This window comes from Rhipicephalus microplus, chromosome 1, assembly GCF_043290135.1.
Source record: "Rhipicephalus microplus isolate Deutch F79 chromosome 1, USDA_Rmic, whole genome shotgun sequence".
NCBI lineage: Eukaryota > Metazoa > Arthropoda > Arachnida > Ixodida > Ixodidae > Rhipicephalus > Rhipicephalus microplus.
This window is the reverse complement of record NC_134700.1, coordinates 142021375-142042098: the sequence shown is the minus strand read 5'-3', so window position 1 is coordinate 142042098 and position 20724 is coordinate 142021375.

The following is a 20724-nucleotide window of genomic DNA, read 5'->3' as shown; positions in this document are numbered from 1 at the left end:
GCAAAAGAGGCATTGCAAATGGACCCATTGGGGCATCGCCTCTAAAACAAAGCACAACGAAGGCGCATATGTGCCCATCATTGCGTGTCTAATCAAATAAAATAAAAAGGAGAACAGCATTGACACCTAGAAACGTAGTTTGAAAATTTCAAGCGTGTTCTCAATATTCATGCTAAATACAAGGAAATGCATTGCAGCACAATGCTATTTTAGGAGTTCGACGCCAGCATCACCTTGGCGACGAAAAGCTTCGAACCTTTAATCTGAAGTGCGCCTCGCTATAAGAATGACGGCTCTGCTTCGCGAATGTGTCCGATTTCTGCAGCTGAAGCTGCCATTTGGATAAGTTCTCAAGCACGCGTAACTCCGATATTGTGTTCTGGACTAGTGAATAAACAAAGAGGTGTGCCTATCGCCACGCCGGGGTGGTCTAGTGGCTAAAGTACTCGGCTGCGGACGCACAGGTCGCGGGATCGAATTCCGGCTGCGGCGGCTGCATTTCTAATGGAGGCGGAAATGTTGTAGCCCAGTGTGCTCAGATTTAGGTGCACGTTAAAGAACCCCAGGGGGTCGAAATTTCCAGAGCCCCCCATGACGGCGTCTCTCATAATCATGTGGTGGTTTTGGGACGTTAAACCCCGCATATCAGAGAGGTGCGCCAACCATTAGCTGCTATATGTCAAAGATAGCAGCCGTATTATTTGACCCGAAACTTCAACTACTGAAGAGCTTGATCTTGGGCTAGTATGTTTGCTGAAAATCATTATGTAGCTCTAAAAGGACTCATGAAAAAAAATGAGTTTCATGCACATTCTCGTGCTGGTTGGAGCTTGTTTCCAGTCTTTCAAGTTTTTAATATTTTTCCAAAAACAAGTTACAAAATCTAGGATATACAGACGAGGGTCCCAGAGCCATAAACATTAGTGGGACCCTCAATTCGTGGAGACAAATCGACGGTACGATTTCCTACGTAGTAAGAGTTTTTGCGAAGTACAACGTAGAACATATCAAGACGACCTTTACCGCTGAAGCCACTCGGCGTTGCCATCAAGCCGCTGCTTCACAGTAGTGCGTGAAGTGGGGGCTTTTGTGTCCACTGCATCTTTTTGCGCTACATTATGAGTTTTGGGCAACTACCAATGCTCAGGATTCGCACTGCCTCCTTGTGGACGCTTTTACGAAGCTGCTTAGCGACTGCCCACAGTGGGGTATGGCGGGAGCACCCAGTGTTGCTCGATCACCAAGCATGAACAATACCACCCGTTGTTTTCTAATAATAAATTCCTCGACTGAAACTGTGCGAAAATATGGAAGAGCGGATTACGATGCGCCTTATCGAAGGCTTTCGCAAAGACAGTTATGAAGACCTACTCGATCCTCGCTACCTAAAGTACAATTTAGTATACTCAAACTGTCACATAACTGGAGATTTCGTTACAGCCAGTACAAGAAATGATAATGTGCCCCATAAAGGGCTTTGACATAGTCAAGGTAACCAATACCTTCTGGACCCGTGCTATTGCAGTAGCATATCATATTTGCTTATCAAATACTTCTTACCCGGATCACCTTTATCATATATCGAGGCAGTAAAAAGTATTTTTGCCTAGCCCTGTTTGGTTGCCTGATCAGGACAGTGAAAAGCTGCAGTGAAAGTTCACATAAGATGACTATTGTAAGAGATATAGTCCGCCACACACGGTAAGGATGGTAACAATTAAAAGGCGTTCGAGTGACAAAATATTAAGCAACGATATGTGTACAAAGCATGTGCAATGTGGCCGGGTGTCATAGATCTCATCGACTTTGTCAGTCACATACATTGCTGTGACCTCTAATAGTTGTTGGCCATGGTTCTACTAAAAGTGTGCTGTCGCTTCAGCATTTGGCGCCGTCAGCAATTGGTGATATTTGCTGCAGTTGGCTCTGGCTCTCTACAAATCTGGCTCCGTCGTTGGGCGGTGGCATTCTCTGAGGCTTCGTCAGGTGTGGCAGCGCTCTCTGTGGTTGGTTCCGGTGCGTTATGCAGTTGGCTATGCCCGGAAGGGTGTGGCGGTGATCTCTGCGGTTGGCTCCGGCGCTCTCTACAGTTGGCTTCGTCCGGGTATGACGACGCTCTGTGAAGCTGGCTACATGTGACTGTAAGCAAAATCTGTCGATAAAAGAAGTTTCAAATATTGTGCGATATTACGCCTTTCTTTTTGTGAAAGCTGTAAACGCCTTGAAAATTCATAACTAAGTATTAAGGTTAACCTTATTAAAGACGATAGTTTTTCTCGGGCTACTTCGACGCAAACATTTTGGTTTGTCTGTCTTTCTGCCTGTCTGTACATTTGTCTGTTTGTTCGCTGTAATGAAACGCCAAACGGCACTAAACGGTGCGTCAAACAGCCAACCCTATCTACAGCGGCCATCAATATTGCTAAGGTTTCAGCGTTCATAGATGTGCGGTTGTCAATTGAAAAGCAATTATTGCGCAAATCTGAGGCACCATAACAAAACGTCAAAACTTTTTATGTGTGCCTTCATACTAAACAAGACATACATGAGTAAGTGTAAGGGCAGTAGCGCTTATCACGCTGCGCTTACAATGCAACGCGACGCTCAGAGAGGCAAGTGTTTCCGACGCTTTACTTGGACATGGTGGTGGAACCTGCCCGTTGTTTGCGTTCTACACTTTGTTGCCTTTAAGACTGGAGTGCATGCTTTTCTTCGTTTTCGAAGATAACTGCCAGATAGCGCTCGCGTATAACGCATCTTGATGTGCTCGTTTGCCTTCGCTGCACGGATCGAGACTGTCTAACACAGCGCCGCCAGAATACAATTCACCAATTTTTCCGCGCAGAACATCAAATAAACGTTGTGTTCACTCTCTCCAGACGCAAGACTATTGATTGATTGATTGATATGTGGGGTTTAACGTCCCAAAACCACCATATGATTATGCGAGACGCCGTGGAGAAGGGCTCCGGAAATTTCGACCACCTGGGTTTCTTTAACATGCACACGAATATGAGCACACGGGCCTACAACATTTCCGCCTCCTTCGGAAATGCAGCCGCCGCAGCTGGGATTTGAACCCGCGACCAGCGGGTCAGCAGCCGAGTACCTTAGCCACTTGACCACAGCGGCGGGGCACGCAGGACTATCGTCTTTCGACGACATTTGCAGTGTGACATGCAGATACGGGGCTATTTTTTTAAACTGTGGTCACTTGCTGAATTGTTTTCTTGTCCGTCTGCAAAACATTAATAACGTTTTGAATTTGCTCGTGAAAACCAAACGAACACCCCATCTTCACGATGCGAATGATTGCAAGTGCGGGGAGCATTGGGATTGTTCGGTGCTACCATAATGTACCCGTGGCATAGCCCAGTCATGCATGTAAATAAGTGAGAAAGCAGTGCACATATTGGCATGCTGGCGGTGGTCGCAGGCGTGCTAACCACAAAGAATGTGAGCTCGCTCTTTTTTGGCTCGCGCGTGAAGCTCTCAGCATCTGCTGCCCGCGAGGTGGTTGGCAAATCATACTGCAGCCATTCTACTTCTATTAAGTCAAAGCATTCGTTTGCGTACTGTAGGCAATTTGAGAATCTATCTATCTATCTATCTATCTATCTCTCTATCTATCTATCTATCTATCTATCTATCTATCTATCTATCTATCTATCTTTATATCCATCTATCTATCTATCTATTTATCTATCTATCTATCTATCTATCTATCTATCTATCTATCTATGTATGTATCTGTGTATCTGCGTATCTAGCCACCTAAGAAGGGTTGCTCTCGCGATCACCTCCTTAATTTAGGGTAAACCAAAGTTTGTATTGGAGGGTGATATGGTCTGACGAATATTATTAGCTCGTCAATATAGATTATGACATAATCCTTTCGCGCACATAATCAAATTCTTTCCGCCAGACGTATGGCACATAACCCCTGGCGAGTATGTGGTACTGGTATACGGTTATGTGTCGAAGGGGATTAACAATTTCTGTCTACTTTTTGCATTATTGCCTGTTCTTAGGCGCGTATATAAAAATTGGCAGTTCCCAGGTACAGTGGGAATCGATAATATGCGAAACACGAATGAGAAATGTTGTTATGTGACTTTACTTTAAAATCAGTGCAACGTTACGAGGTGGAGGTAAATGATTCCGTACATGACTTCCGTGTCATGATTAACATGTTTGGATGTGTCGTTTACCTTTGTCATCTATTCACGTCAAGTGATAGCGAATTCAGTATAATTGGAGCTAGCGAAACGGCGCAAGCATGCTACGAGCGTAGTATGTTGTCATGTACTTAAATGACACGCATGTCAGGTTTATCTTGTTCGCACCACTCTTATATTTCACCATATATCGACGTCACCTAATACCAAATTTTGTATGGGTGAAGTTAGAAAAACGGCCGCCAACATATCGTCACCATGGCATGTGGTCATGTTGTTACATGACACGCATCTCATGATTATCAAGTTTGCTTCAGTCGCGTACCTTCGTCATCCATTCACATACTATAATACCAAATTTGGTATATGTGACGCCAACAAAATGGACGCGAGTGCATCATGAGAGTGCCATGAAGTCCTGTTGTTACTTGACACGCATGTCCTGATTTTGATGTTAGGGTCTCTCGCTCGTTTTCGCCATGCAATCATGCCACACCATATCAGTTTTGCAACATACCGTGTGAACGAAACCACCACAATAGCTGCAGAACCAAGAAATTTGCATCATAATATACATGACATCCATATAATGATTTTCATGTTATGACTAGTCAAGTATGTTCTTCATACAGTCATGCTATGTGACATCAAGTTTGGTATTGATACCAGTATCGAAGCGGCCAGGAGAGCTAAAGATTGTAGACGGTTAGATAGATAGATAGATAGATAGATAGATAGATAGATAGATAGATAGATAGATAGATAGATAGATAGATAGATAGATAGATAGATAGATAGATAGATAGATAGATAGATAGATAGATAGATAGATAGATAGATAGATAGATAGATAGATAGATAGATAGATAGATAGATAGATAGATAGATAGATAGATAGATGTGACTACTTACCACCATGGACTCGCCCTGTAGACTTCGTTCATCTTCGAGCTCAACAATGTTATAATAAGTTCATTTTATGTTGCCCGCAATAAGAAAAAAACAGTGAGACAATATTCAGGAGTAATTCATCCATGCTGTATCAAGAAGTGCAAGAGGTACATATTCTAACTTGTAGACGAAGAAAGAAGGGACATGACAGAGTTACTGTCACCGAGAAGCTGTAACACACGATCGCGGCAGCTGTCGCATGTTGTCGGCACGAAAGCAGCTGTACACACCGAGCGGCCTGTCACATGCTCTCACAAGTTGACTATATTGCTTTTTTTTCTCCGCCCATATGACAACCGGTAAATTATGTTAATATAGAGGACATATATTAGGACTTTGTGCTACAGGAAAGCATCTCATAGCAATTCTGGACAATACGCTATGTATTCGTGGTTTCTGCAACGAGGCAATATAGCAAAGATACCGAGAGATCAGGTCATGTGAAAGTTCAATTTTAATGGAACTTTTGCATGCCAAATAGCTGTAATCATACTTGTGCTTCAAACACTAACAGAATTGGAGCAGAAGTGAAACTGAAAATGATTACAGCAAAGTTATGCGAGAATAAGAGATTACGGAAGCTGTATTACTGGTCAAGTCATGAGAACTAACCATTCGCAGTTGTGGTAGGTAAAAAGTAATATAAATCTTTTTTACACCAATTTATGCTATCGATGTTCTTGTGACAGCCGCTCAGCATTTTGAATAACTAGCAACACTAATTGAAAGGAATAACATCACAGCAAAGCTCAAATATTGTTCTTTAAGGAGGCTTTTTTTTTATCGAGAGGGTTTTTTAGAAAAAGTGTACGCAGTAGCTTAAACAGAAATAATATGGACCAGAAATTCTTCCCATCTGAGGTTATACTGTTGAGCAATACTTCATTCATTTCATTATATGAGAATTCATTTAAAGCTCTACACATTGGCTGCTCGATGACGCGTTATTTCCATGATTACACTACTAATATTTGCCCCCCCCCCTCTCTTCCTTCTTGTAAGATCAAAATACTGGATATCACGCTCGCGCCGCAAACCCAGCTGATGTGAACAGATGTGAAACAGCTGACTGCATCGCCCCGAGGAGGAATGCTGTCATCCATGAAGAAAAAGCTGTCGCCTCACATCAACGTGAGCGCAACAACTGCATGAACAAACCGAGTTTGATAGTTGGCAGTTATCAGCATGCGGGTGGCCACAGGAGAAATGTCGGACAGGACCCCAGAGATAGAGATGCAAGCCTGGCCGGCTCTGATGAGGTGATGCCGCAAGCTTACGTCCAAATTGTAGTACGCGAGGATGTCCCAGCCAGTGGTTGGTTGAACCATGCCTGGGACGAGGAAAGCGCATCGAAAATTATGACGACGACTGAAGTGAAGGGTGAGACATCGAAGTTCATATGTCGCTATAGACGAGGCGTTGGCAGCACAATGTGACTGCTCAAGTAACTTCGAGTGACCAGTCTTCGTCAGTGACAAAACGCTAACTTTTGCGTCTGTATATTTAAGGACCCTCGTGCCGGACAGCTGGTCTCTTACCGTGAAGAAGCAGATGGGGCGAAAAGGCAGATCACACGCAGCCATCACTGATCCCGGCCAGCATTTTCCGACCACGAACACGGAGTTTTGCACTTCAAGACTCGCTGACGGAAATGCCAGTGGCGCCAGCAGAAAGGTTGAGGGCTGGGACTCCGAGCTACTTGTGTGCGTGGATGAGCTCGATGTCTAGGATGAGGCGAGCGTTTTTTCCGGAAGAGGCTCCGCAGGTGCAATAAATGAGGTGGTGCGTTCGTCGATTTGAGCCTTCAGACGCAAAATTGCCGTGTCTGCTGGTCGAAAGACAGCGTTGATCGGTGAGGCGGTCACTTCATGAACCCGATTGGTGAGCCCCGCAAGTCGGTCGAGTTGGATCTCGCCGACCACTACGAGGACGAGGTGGATTTGCTGGGAAAAACGCTGGAGGAACAGCTCATGAAGCAACGCTGAATGGGTGGAGACGTCGAGTTTCCCAAGAAGCTGTAACATTCGGCGCAATAATTTTGAGGGGTGTCTGTCATGAAGGCTCCTCTCTGCAAGGATCTGTTGTTTGCGGGCGTATCTTGAAGGCATGAATCACTCGAGCACCTCGGTCGTAAGTTCCTGACATGGCGTAGTGTCCAAGAGGTTGGACAGGACGTCAGAGAGCTCACTGGCAACATCAGGGGGAAGTACTGAGGCGACGTGGCAGTAGCGGTTCCTTTGGGAGGCAATGTGGTACAGCGAGAAATGCGCCTCAACCTAGTGAAACCAAGCTTGTGGGTTCTGGGGCCAGAAAGATGGGAGACACAGTTGCACCATCTAGACGCCCTGCAGATGGGAGGGCCTTGAGGCTTGTTCAGTTGAGTGCACTTTCGGCTAAGTCATTGTCTTTGTCCTAGGTCCCCAATTGCAGGCTTGCGCCAGAGGAGTGAAGGAAAGAGACCGCTGATTAACAATCGATGGCAGCAGGTTTGTTTGTTGCCTGTGAACACTGGCTCGAACCACTCTTGGAGATTGGCCAAAAACCGTGTAGTAGCCTATACGCTACCACTGTGTACTTATTGTGGCACTATTACTAAAATGCTATTGAAAAAAGTTGTGAGATCTCACGTAGTGAAGCACGAATAAGAAATGTTGATATGTCACTTTAAAATCAGCACAACGTTATGAGGTAGAGGTAAACGATGTCTTACATGACTTCCGTGTCATGATTATCTTGTTTGGATGTCTCGTTTACTTTAGTCATCTATTCACGTCACGTGATACCAAGTTTAGTTTATGTGGAGCTAGCGAAACGGCTGCGAGCAAGCTATAAGCGTGGTATGTTGTCATTTTCTAACAACACACACGTGTCAGAGCATCATGTTCGCACCAGTCATTTATTTCGTCATTCATTGACGAGAGGTAACACCAAATTTGGTATATGTGCAGCTGGCAAAACGGCCGCAAATGCACCATGAAGCGCCCATTATACTCTAATGTAGCGTTGACGCGCACGCACGCTGGGCAAAGCGACGCTAGGTCAGCAAAACGCGAGTACTTTAGTGTGACGCCCGATGGCAACCGGTGCCAAATGCGACATGCTGCATTTCGCTCCGATGCGTTACCGAGACATTTATGCATCTCCTTCTTTTCGTGACGAAGGGACGCTGGACGCGCTGAAAGGCGCCCTTGTCAAAGCAACGCAGCGCAGATTTGGCAGGACCAGCACCTGACGTGGCAACGCCGGCATGACGCGACAAAATGAACGCCGGCGAGTACGCGCACAACGTCACGTCGAAATGTATTGGCGGCTTTACTGTGGCATGTAGTCATGTTCTTACACCACATGCATCTCATTATTATCTTGTTTGCACCCGTCACATACATTCGTCATTCATCGACGTCACGCAGTACAAAATTTGGCATTGTGAAGCTAGCGAAACGGCCACGAGCGTATCATGAGTGTGGCATGTAGTCATGTTTTCACCTGACGTGCATCTCTTGATTATCATGTTTTCATCAGTCACATACATTCGTCATTCTTTGGAGTCACATAATACTAGATTCGGTATAAGTGAAGCTAGCGAAACAGCCGCGAGCGCATAATTAGTGTGGCACGTAGTCATGTTCTCACATGACACGCATCTCATGATTATCATGTTTGCACCTGTCACATACCTTCGTCATTCATTGGTGTCACGTTATACTAAATTTGGTATAAGTGAAGCTAGTGAAACAGCCGCCAGCACTTCATGAGCGTGGCATGTAGTCATATTGTTACATGACACGCAAGTCATGATTTTCACGTTAGGGTCTGTCGCTTGTGTTTGCCATGCAATCATGCCATACCTTACCAGTTTTCCAACATGCCATGAGAAAAAAACCACGTCAAGAGCTGCTGTACCATGAAATGTAAATCAGGACATACATGTCATGATTTTCATGTTATGACTAACCAAATATGTTCTTTATACAGGCACGTTATGCCATATCAAGTTTAGTAGTGATACCATCGTCGAAAGCACAGGAGAGCTATAAGTCGTAGATAGATAGATAGATAGATAGATAGATAGATAGATAGATAGATAGATAGATAGATAGATAGATAGATAGAAATATAGATAGATAGATAGATAGATAGATAGATAGATAGATAGATAGATAGATAGATAGATAGATAGATAGATAGATAGATAGAAAGATAGATACGCTCAAATTCGCCCAAGTTCGCTAAGAAATGCTTCGCATTCAAAAGAACATTCAGTCATCTTTCAAAGGTAAATAATACGACGCCACCAGGAAAGGCGAGCCTTGGCTGCACGTGCCACCGTGAGGCGCCGTCTTTACTTTCTTCATTTCGCGCTCATGCATTCTTTGTTTTGCGTGCAATCCTAACGAGGACGCTACAACCGCATTTGTATGACTTTCCAAGTTCTTGTACACACTACTTGAAATAGCCTGTGTATATATCGCATTAGATTCGATCATTAGGCCATTTGTGTTCACACTGCATAAAAAAGATTAGCAACTGTCTTCCAGTTACTGTGACAGCACGCTGGAGCTGCTGCATTTGTATTCCTCATCAGGAGCAAAGCAGATTTTTTTGTTTAGTTGGGAGGGAGAAGGCGGGGGGAGGTCTTAGTTTATGCCAAGGGTGGATTAGGCAGATGGGGTCAGTGTCATTTTGTGGTGTGCGTCTTCAAAAAAAATGATAGGAGGGGGATTGCATGGGCCTGGACATTGCACCTAAAAGGCCAGGAGGGCTATCATCTGCCTATGCCATTGTTCGTCATGGTTTCATCGTGAATCGCTCTTCATGAGTTAGTTCACAATATTACCACACTATTGTCGCTTGCAATACTGCTTGAAATCAATTTCATATGCCATAATCTTTGAAATTATTTGAAATGTTACCACTTGTCTTCATTCCATTTCGCGTAGTTATCTCGTGAATCATTATAATCATTATCAACGCCTTGGCCATTCGTCACCTCATCGAGAGCACGAGAGTGGCAGAAGAAGACAACGCCAGCCAGGGTGCGGACGCCATTCACCATGGAGGAAAGTAAGTCTTGCGTTTTTTTTTGTAGAATTGCAGATTTCGATTGCAATACTTCACCTTCATAAATTTAGGCATCTGAGACACATGCACAAATGCAAACGAATCAACGCATGATCTCAAATTTCTGCATCTCTGATATGGTAGTACTTGATTGATCTAGTTTACACTTAAATGAGGACAACCGTGAGTGCATCGTCAGCGCTCGCCTTATCTTCTGATTTGCTTCAAGCAAAAGCATGCTGTTTGGCCAAATAGACTTGGGAGTCTTTATACCTCTTGTGATGCTTAAATGTGTGAAAGCACTAGGTTGAGCCGGATGGTTGCTTAGGGAACCATGGTCCCTCAAAAACAAAGAAGCAGAAACACTTTTGAGTATTAGAATATCTTCATGTAGACAAACAGGCGGAGGTGATGATAAGCTTGATATAATTTTTCTCACTTACTTTTTCTCCACAAAATTAGCAAAAGGATTGCTTAGAGGGCTGTCTTGGCGGTGCTTTTCTAATGAATGAATCGTTACAGGTGCCGTTGGTACTCTATAATGCAATCGGGTTGATGTTTCGTGGCATCAATGAAAAAGATGATGAAAATCGGACCCTTTCTACGAGCGGGTTGGCTCGAGAACATTGTATTTTTCTCATGGTGTTTAAAATTTTGCTTTCACGTGAATGATTTCTTCAGGCGCACCAATGGTCACTCGTGTATGCATCAGTCCTTGAGAGGACATTTGTTACTGCGAAAGCAATTTAAGACTATATTTGAGGAAGGCATATACAATATTCAATACCAGGGAATTCGTGAATATAATGTTTGCAAAACGCTCATGACCTGCATCTTAGAACACCATGTCATGCGTCGAAACACTCGAAACGATGAAAAACGCACCTGCGTTATGTAAATGGCAGATCAATGAGAAACTCATGCTTCATTCAGTGGGAATCATGTTGGTTAACATGCAAGGCCTGCCCTTCACGCGTCTTCTTTTTTGAATAGTTTCCACGGTTTGATTAAAGTCTGTACACGTTTTTGTGTCGGGTTGGTTTGTTCTTAAGCAAACACGCAAAATAATCTTCGTGATTGTTGTGCTCATGCTTCACTCTACGGCACACTTTTGGAAACTTTTCTCAAACAAATTCCCTCATTATCGTGTCTGTTGACGCAAACAGACTCCAAAAAAACAGAAGTCATCCTCAGATGCTTAATGGTACGCACACAAGTTCGAGGAGGGAATTTCCGCAGCAGCGTTGGGATCTCTTCTGTTGGAACTCATAGGTGCCCAGATTATGTTTTCAGCAAAGTAAGCCAGTATAGTAAAGCCACTTTTGTGACACTCCACGGCACGATACTTTTTAACACGCAAGAAGGTTGTGGCGATGCGATATTAGGGCGATGGTGTTATATGGATTATGAGGCAATGAAGTGGATGCCCAGCATTTCTTAATACGGGTAACTTGAGCGTCTACACAAAGGGCGCGCTTAGACACTTGATGTTGTCCTGGATCACATCAAAGCCTTCTTTTTTGTTAATGTAGCATCGACGTCTGCATAAAATTGTAAAACTTACCATAATCCATTCGTGAGGGATCTATGATCACATTACCATGCTCGGCGAGTTAATTTTATCTGGCAGTGGCGATCACCCGTCAGAGTTTCTGTATCCCAAAATGCCAGAGGAGACATCCGCGACGTCTTGCGTTGCACGCCAACAACCCTTTTGCCCCTTTTTCTCATTCTCTTCCACAGTACACTCAAAAGACCAACTGCCGATGTCAGAATAATGGAAGGGATGCTGTCAAAAACCCACAAGCAGCACACAAGCGCACACACCCTTTTCACCACTACAGTGAAACAGAAATGGGATAGTGGGCTGGCTGCGTCGCTGCGGCTAAGTGGGTTGAGAAGCCGTTCATATTACGCCCGGTCACAGGCGCTAAATTATCTCAATGATTGGGACGCCCGGTACATATACCACCACTGCTAAAGTGTGGACGCGGCGCTAAAGAATGAGGTGTGCTCATACTGCTGCTTGCCGCTTGTTTCTACCATTTATGATCGCAGTTATGCCAAGGTCAATTCAAATCGGTCGCGAAATATGGAATGCGAAGGGGTTGAAAGCCTAATGACATCGCGATCAGCAAGCGGCGTATCACGGAAGCAGCATCGCAGTCTGTGGGGACGAACAAAAAAAAAAAAATAAACCACTCAATGGAATATCGTTCGCTTACATTGCCGCACGCGTTTATTATTTTTACTTTTGCTGTATTTGGTTCTCGCCCACAAAGCCTCTCAGGAACGCTCAGTGTGAATTGCGCCTTATTGATCCAAAAAGTTCGTGATTATGATAGATCGTTTTGTTGAGATCGTGCGCAAGACGAGAACACTCGCGATTACTTCTGAGCTTGTCCGACTATCAGTAATAAGGGTGGAGGAGAAGAAGGACGAGGAGGAAACAGCCTTAATGATGCGAAAAACGGGTGAGGTGAGGGAGGGAGATGTGGTCGGGGAAAAAGAAGACGATGAGCCCTCAGGCCCCTCTAGGTGGCCGAAAGTCCGTGCGCTTCTGCAACCCCAGGCCCAGCGTACGATCCGGAGTTGGTCTTCTGGTCGTGAGCTGCGCAGAGCAGCCTCTTATTGCTCCTGTCACTCAGCCCCCATGTACATAAAGAACTCTCGTCAGTAAAAAATAAACAGCAGCGTTTTAATATAAAGAACGAGAATTCGGCATGATGGTGCATAAATACGAATCATTATTACAGCTTCATTAGCGAGGTCATGTCTTAATGTTAATGGCTTCAAAGATACACACTGTGATGGTGACAATGGCAATGAGTTGCCGACTTTTATGAAAATATTGCTGCCAGCTCATGTATGCCTGTGTTCTGCTTATAAGTTGACTGTCTTGAAGACGGCTAAGCCCCGCTGCAAGTGTGTATACCTCGATTAGACGCGAGTGCTCTTTTGGTAATACTTCTGTCCAACCTAGCTTCATTTCGTGCGGTTGAGTTTTAGAGAGCAAAGGTAAAAAAGAATTCTTTGAATATCAATCAGTGGACATAGGTGCAAGTCAACACCCTCGCCGCTCATATCCGTCGGCCAGAGTGCCTTGAGACAAGGCCGCAGCAAGGGCTCGGCGGATGACCTTTTTTTCAATGTTGGGATCAGGGCAGTGGGGTAGAGCTTCTCAGGATTCTGGAGTATATAGCCTATCGTACTTGGCTGGACAGGTCTCCAACATACGGACAAAATTGCTGCCTCATCACAAACTGTGCACTTGAGCCTGAATATTTAAATTCCACGTGATGCAGAGTATGTGATTTTAAAATAAGCCAGTGTGATTTTCCCCATACGACATCATATTTTTTCAGTGATTTTTTGATCTCTCAGATATATATGTCAATTTATTATGTACAGTACTCTGATTTCTTGGTGCGCATGCGCATCTTGTGATTGTTTTCAGTTTCGGAGACCTTAGAGGTTTGTGAAGAAAATATTTCTTAATGTGCCACTGTCTTTGTTCTTCATTGCCCCGCCGCGGTGGTCTAGTGGCTAAGGTACTCGGCTGCTGACCCGCTGGTCGCGGGTTCGATTCCCGGCTGCGGCGGCTGCATTTCTGATGGAGGCGGAAATGTTGTAGGCCCGTGTGCTCAGATTTGGGTGCACGTTAAAGAACCCCAGGTGGTCGAAATTTGCGGAGCACTCCACTACGGCGTCTCTCATAATCATATGGTGGTTTTGGGACGTTAAACCCCACAAATCAATCAATCAATTCGTTCTTCATTGTTCCATTGATCAAGACGACCTTGTGAACACTCGGCCATAATCACTTAAAAGGTAGCTACGATGCATCCCTAATAAAACGAGCAGTGCCATCGCTGTTTGCATGGCTAGGAAATGTAGACATGCACACCAGAAAACAAAGAATGACGAAAAACATATTATTTGACAATGAACCTGTCTTGCTTATACCACAAGTATTCTTCATAAATCATTATATGCTAATAAGATACAACAAGCAAATTCATTTATTTTTTCAGTTTCAGTTCAACATATCAGTCAGAAAATAGCCGGTATAAAAGAAACGTCATCCATTTCCTTTTTATACCATACCGGTATCTACCATGGTTGTGACGCATGCATTGTGAACTACAAGCGTTGCCACAATAGCTTTCCCTTGACGATTATTTTGGAAAGATTTCTGGCACAAGGTGGCTCACGCGGACGTTGGTACAGAACGGTGAACAAGAAGAGCTCGGTTCCCTTCAAGAATGCTGTTGTGAGACATGCAGTGCACCTGCGCTCACTTGGGAAAGTTGCTCCTGATTGCCCACTCCTCGTCACCACACAGTCACACTGTCACGTGCCTAAAGGAAGTGTAGAGGATGTGGGTGTCACGCAGCTATAATCACCATCAACCTCACGTCCTTCCCTTTATCTTCTTTAGGTGACCTAGGCACGTCAATAACAATGGCTGAGCGTGTTATCGGCGTCAGCTTACATTCATAACTGGGAAGTAGGGAAAATTTGGATAACAAGAACAGAAACGGGAGCAGGTTGGACACCTCCCACGTTGACCTAACATCTATACTGCTGACGAAAAGGTCTCGAGATCAAATCCGGCCTTGGCGGCTGCATTTACGCCGAAAACAAAAATGCTTGAGGTCTGTGTGGCTGGATTGAAGAGCTCGTAAAAGAATGCCAGGCTATCGACATTAACGAAGCACTCAGCTGCGGAATTTTTCACAATATTTCCTTGGTCTTAGGAACTGAAAATCTCTTGCGTTATTATGATAGCGAGAAAGCTGGATGTGATTATTATAGCATGACATAAATAGCCTCTATATATTTAGTTTTTCTTGTATCGTACGCTGAAGGTGGTGCTAAGTTGTGCGGTGAAGCACAGACAATCACGCAAGCCCTAAGAGTACACGAATTGATCCCAACACAACTCGCATTGTCGAGGCTGCGGCAAAGCACTCGAATTTGTTGTCACCAACTAGACGAATGGTGTCACTTGAAGACGTTCGCAGACAATGCGCTTAGTAGCGTTACTGGCTTGAAATTTGTCAGTTATTCAGCCCAGTAACGTTCATTGTGCTAGCATTTCTATTGCCGCCGGTGCTTTGAACAGGCGTGCTCCGGGATCGCGTTGTGAATTGCCATTTCCTGACGGCAAAGGCAAACGCTCACGTCTGAATGGTTTGATCCGGTTTCCCACCGCCTACGGAACACGGCACGACCACTCCGCGGGTTACGCTTCTGTGTGTCGTACGATTTTCTAGATCACAGCTACGAGAAGTGTCGTTGAGAAGAAACAAAAAACTATACAATAAATTTTCATTTATGCCACGTAGTCAACACAACTTTGCGTTCATGAACACGTTGGAGCCGCGTTGTAAAGAGAGGTGCGCTACGGCTGCCACTCAGAGCTATCGTAAGCTTTCATATTAAGAGACTTGCATTCCTTACATGGTGACTGAGGCTAGATTTAGATGCGGAAGCATCTTATACTCGCGCCTTGTAGTGCGCCGTCCGCGCCGTCCGTGCCGTCCGCACCGCTTCTCGAACATTCGACAGCTGACGCGCGCGCATGCGCCGTCGCACCGTCGCCCACTCTTCCACCATCTGTGCATCCCTTCCTCCTCTACACACCGCGCGCGCTTCACTCCTCCACCATCTGTGCACCTTTCCTCCTCTACACACCGCGTTCGACATCTACAATTCTCCTGATTCTCCAGTGGACGCGCATGTGGCGTCGCGCTTCGAGAACATTCAACAGCTGACAGTGCATGCGCCGTCGTGCTGTATATATACTCAAGGTCGGCGCTCGCTCGCTCAGTTGCCGCTCGTCGGTTGGTTTGTACGGCGCGTCGACGTCAAAGGTCGCGGTGAAATGAATTCCAACGAATCCACAAACACAATGATCGACGTCCCTTCGACCAGCGCCGCCCTTTCGCATACGTGTGTACGTGTTCACTCATTTAACACCCCCTCCTACAACCACGTTAACCAATTTAGCCATCGACCCAAGTAAGTCGCAATTTAACACCCCATTTCACAACCACGTTAACCAATTTAGCCATCGACCCAAGTAAGTCGCACTTTAACACCCCGTTAACCAATTATATGGTCCGCATCCTCCTCAGTGTTCCCCCGAGGGAAGCTGCGGGCAATTTTTTCAACTTCCTTTGTTTGACTCTCTTTACATTGCCACTATAAAGAACAGTTTTCATTTGATACTCGATCATTCTTTTCCACTTGCTGGTAACCGCCTTAAAGCGATGAAATAATCTTTTCTTTACATAAACTTTGTTGGATGTTTAAACTAAATGGTGTCAAGATTTTACAACTACTTCATTATAAACCTCGTGTTCAGCAAATTAATTACCAAAAATTTGTACACTGCACTTATGAGGAGATGTTAAAGCTTGTTAAAATTTAGCTCATTCTCTTCAAGGCGGTGGTGCGCAAGTGCTTTTGTATTACTTTGCCACGTTTCAGGCATGGAGCAGAGCATTCTGGGCACAGGAAGTGATTTTTCTTCTGCGAGCGAGAGCTCGCAAAACATTTTTGCTCAGAGCAACGTCAGTACCCTATCGTAAGTAGAGCAAATGAAGTTGTTTCTCAATCAGACTTCTTTGAATGCCTGCAGCTCACTAAAGCCACTGACTTTTTGAAGAAATGGGCTCAGTCATGCGCAAGGGTCTTATTCAATGTGCTTTTTTTTTACACATAGAGCACTCCATTTAGTCTGTGCACGCTTGCTTGCCAGGGTAACCTCGCACTAGTGGCCACTTTAAAAAACGAAGAAATTTGAAAGTGGCGTCCTCAGTGCAGCCTACAACTATTTTAGTGATGCTTACCTCCTAATAAAATGAATTATTGGCCTGGTGTGCGACTGATGACGGCGCTGTGAACAGCGCTTGTATTACGTCAGTTGGAGGACTCGCGTGCTTTCGAGGCTTGGTGGCGTACAGAAACCACCGTCGTGGTAAATCTCGGCAAAGACGCAGTTCAGTTGGTTATCTAGTGTGGGGTGGCTACCGACGATGTTTTAACAAGTGCGTGTGTCCGCTTTTAACGCCCACTTCTAAAGGAGAGCGCTTTGTTTCTTAAAACTGCAGCCGCTCGTCGCCACGGCGAGTGCTGCGCATTAGTGGAGTACTGCTGTGTGCCTCTCTATGATCACCCATCCGTGAAAAAAGGCTTCAGATTTCCCAACTATCCTAAGGACCCGAAGCTTAGGAATAGGTGGATAGTCAGACTCAGAGAGAAAAAGCACCTCACACTGTCATCGAGTGGTTGCAGCAAGCACTTCACTGACAGTGCCTTCGGTATACCCGCCATCTGCTCCACTTTTCGGTAAGCTTGCAAATAGTGTTTCAGCACCTCGCCAGTACTCCAGAAATTCAATGCACTCAGGCTACAGGCACAGCCCACTTTCACCAGGTGAGGTGCTGCTTCAAAACTGGCCGTGAAGGCCTCTAGAAAGATAGCCGACGACGTGGCCTCCGAATCACCTCGGGTAAGCGCGCCACGGGAGCGCAGCCAAGGGGCGCAGAACGTACATATATACGTATTTTACTGATCAAGACGAGCGTGCGCCTTGCGCACTGCTTACTATAAATTCATAAGCGAAACCTGCTGTCGCCGTTTGGTGCACTTCCACAAAAGGTTGTCACATACTGTTTGTGGCCTTGTGCACAGTATAAACCCATTTCATGTTTGCAAACAAACGTAGGCCAATGTCGACATTATTGGTAAAATTATAGTGACGTCCTGCTTTTCAAAGTGTTGCAAAGGCTAGCGTCCTTTCATAGGCGGAAAAAGCACACCGAGGCACAAAGGTGTACTTCATCATTGCGCGGCCCTCGATCCCCACGTGGGCATTGTGGGGCGGGTTCGCAAGTTGACGTGTTTTAAGGACCAGAGCCGCCACAGTGATGCGATTCTTTTTTTGACGATATCAGCTGTGCACATTCAATAACGTAGCCTGTGTCGTACACCACCGCGCCGTCGTTGGGACGCCAAGACGTTTCGCTTGCTGTATCTACATGATTGTAGATGCTGGAGAAAGGCACGCTCTTAGAAATTTTGAAACACCCGAACAAATTAGTGTTGCATGGCAGAAACGGCAGATGACGAGCAAGAGCGCTCGTACATAGATCCATTTTCTGACAAGCAATGTAGTCGGCGGCATCGGCGCGTTTTAAAACCATCTGCAAAGTTTCTTGGCTCTGTCGATTGCACTGCAACTAAAATAAATTCATAATTGCACTCGAAAACATGCATTCTGGGCGTTGGTTGTCCCTCGCGAGGCTGTTCGTTTGACAAAGTTACCGCCTGAAGCACACCATCCGCGCACAGGAGCAGCAGCTGCTGCAGCACGGTTGAGAGTGGAGTCCACAAACAGACGTCGTACGTGAGCGGGCGCCACTACAAGATCTAAATGCCAATAGGCCTGCATTCTATACTCAGCGGGCAGTGAGTCCAATCTACACGTTATTAAAGACGATAGTCTTTCTTGGGGGACATTCGAAGCAAATATTTTGGTCTGTCTGTCTGTCTGTCTGTCTGTCTGTCTGTCTGTCTGTCGGTACATTTGTCTGTTTGTTCCCTATTAACGGCATTGGGTACTTGAAACGGCCGACCCCATATGCAGCGCCCACCTATGTTGCTCATGCTTCTGCAATTGTCAATTATAAAGTAATTATTGCGCACGTCTGCGGCATCATAACAACAGGTATATATTCTGCGTATGCGTCTCTTACTATAAAAGGCATACATAAGTAATTTTAAGGACCGTAGCGCTTATTACGCTGCGCTGACCTTGCGAAGCTTCCACGAAAAGGCGAGTGTTTCCAACGCTTTGCTAAAACAAAACAGTGGTGGCACCTACCCGTCGCCTTGCGTTCTACACCTGATCATCTCTGAAATAGGCCCGCACACCCGTCTCCGAGCCTTGCATTTTGTTTTCTAAGACAAATGCCGATGGCGCTTGTGTCACACGTAATTATTGCGCATGTCTGCGGCATCATAACAACAGGTGTATATTCTGCGTATGCGTCTCTTACTAGAAAAGGCATACATAAGTAATTTTAAGGACCGTAGCGCTTATGACGCTGCGCTGACCTTGCGAAGCTTCCACGAAAAGGCGATTGTTTCCAACGCTTTGAAACAGTGGTGGCACCTACCCGTCGCCTTGCGTTCTACACCTGATCATCTCTGAAATGGGCGCGCACACCCATCTCCAAGCCACGCGTTTTGTTTTCTAAGACAAATGCAAGATGGCGCTTATGTCTCACGTGTGACGTGACTTGATGCGCTCGTTCGCCTCCGCTGCACGCTCGAGGGACTCTAACGTAGTGCCTCCAGAATACGATTCACCGATTTTCTTGCGCAGAACATCAAATAAATGTCTTGTTCACTCTCTCCCCACGCAAGACTATTATCTTTCGACGACATTTGCAGATTACATGTAGATACGGGGCCAATTTTTTTCTTGCGCAACGGCGTTATTTGATGGCCTGTAAGTTCAGGTTAAACCATATAATGCAACATATTTTTGATCGATTGTGAAAGCTGATGTGTAAAAGAATTAGTGGTGAAAGTTACTAAAATTGTGTTTTTTACTTATCAATATTAGTTTTTCTTTGCATGCTGTTTTCTTGAAGTTAGCGCAATTGTATATTTTATTGAAAAAGCCAAGTACGATAGGCTCTAGCAATTTTATATAGAGGCATGCTGAGAAATTAGTGTGGAGATGTTACCGCTCTGTAGCAAGCTCTATTTAAAACAAAAACCTGGAAAATAGGCAAAACATTTTTCCTAGGTTCCTCCTGAGTTTTTTTAGCAAGATATGCGCAGTACCTGGAGAAGCGAAAAACAAGTGAACATATGCAACACTGCGCATGTATTTAGCCAAACACCTTTGAAGTAGGTAGCCTCAATAAATTTCGTGTGTTATCATCAAAGCAGAAAAAAAAACAGCAGACCAGGTAAACGTGGACCTCCAACTTTTCGTCATTGTTGATTTACTGAGCGTCGAAGACTTTTTTTTTTTGCAAGAACCAACAACGCATCTCTTCTTTCCACTGATTAGGCAGCAATAAAAGAACTGTTGAAATGAATTTAGGAGGTCGACCAGCCATACTTTGTTTGATCTTACGGGTTATCACCCACGCGCGTGCGAATGCACCTTCGAGCCAGCCAGCAAATTTCCCGGTTTTTTTTTTTTGATAAAGTTGACAACACTGTCGTTTCTGCTGGTGTCTTGTTCTACGGGGAACGTGGATCCTAACATGCACTTGCGTGCTGTCCATAACACAAGTTGAAATCGTGAACTTGGTGCCACACTGCACAGCTTTGTGATATTCAAATGTCAATAACGACGGACTTTTACCCCAGTTTTCGTGCTCCACATCAACACACACAAAAAAAAATCATACCGACTTGTGTTTTGTTCAATTTCCCCGTCAAACCGTTGCTTTGGAGATGCTAGGCTGTGGTGGTCTGGTGGTCGTGGTCTGTCACCTTT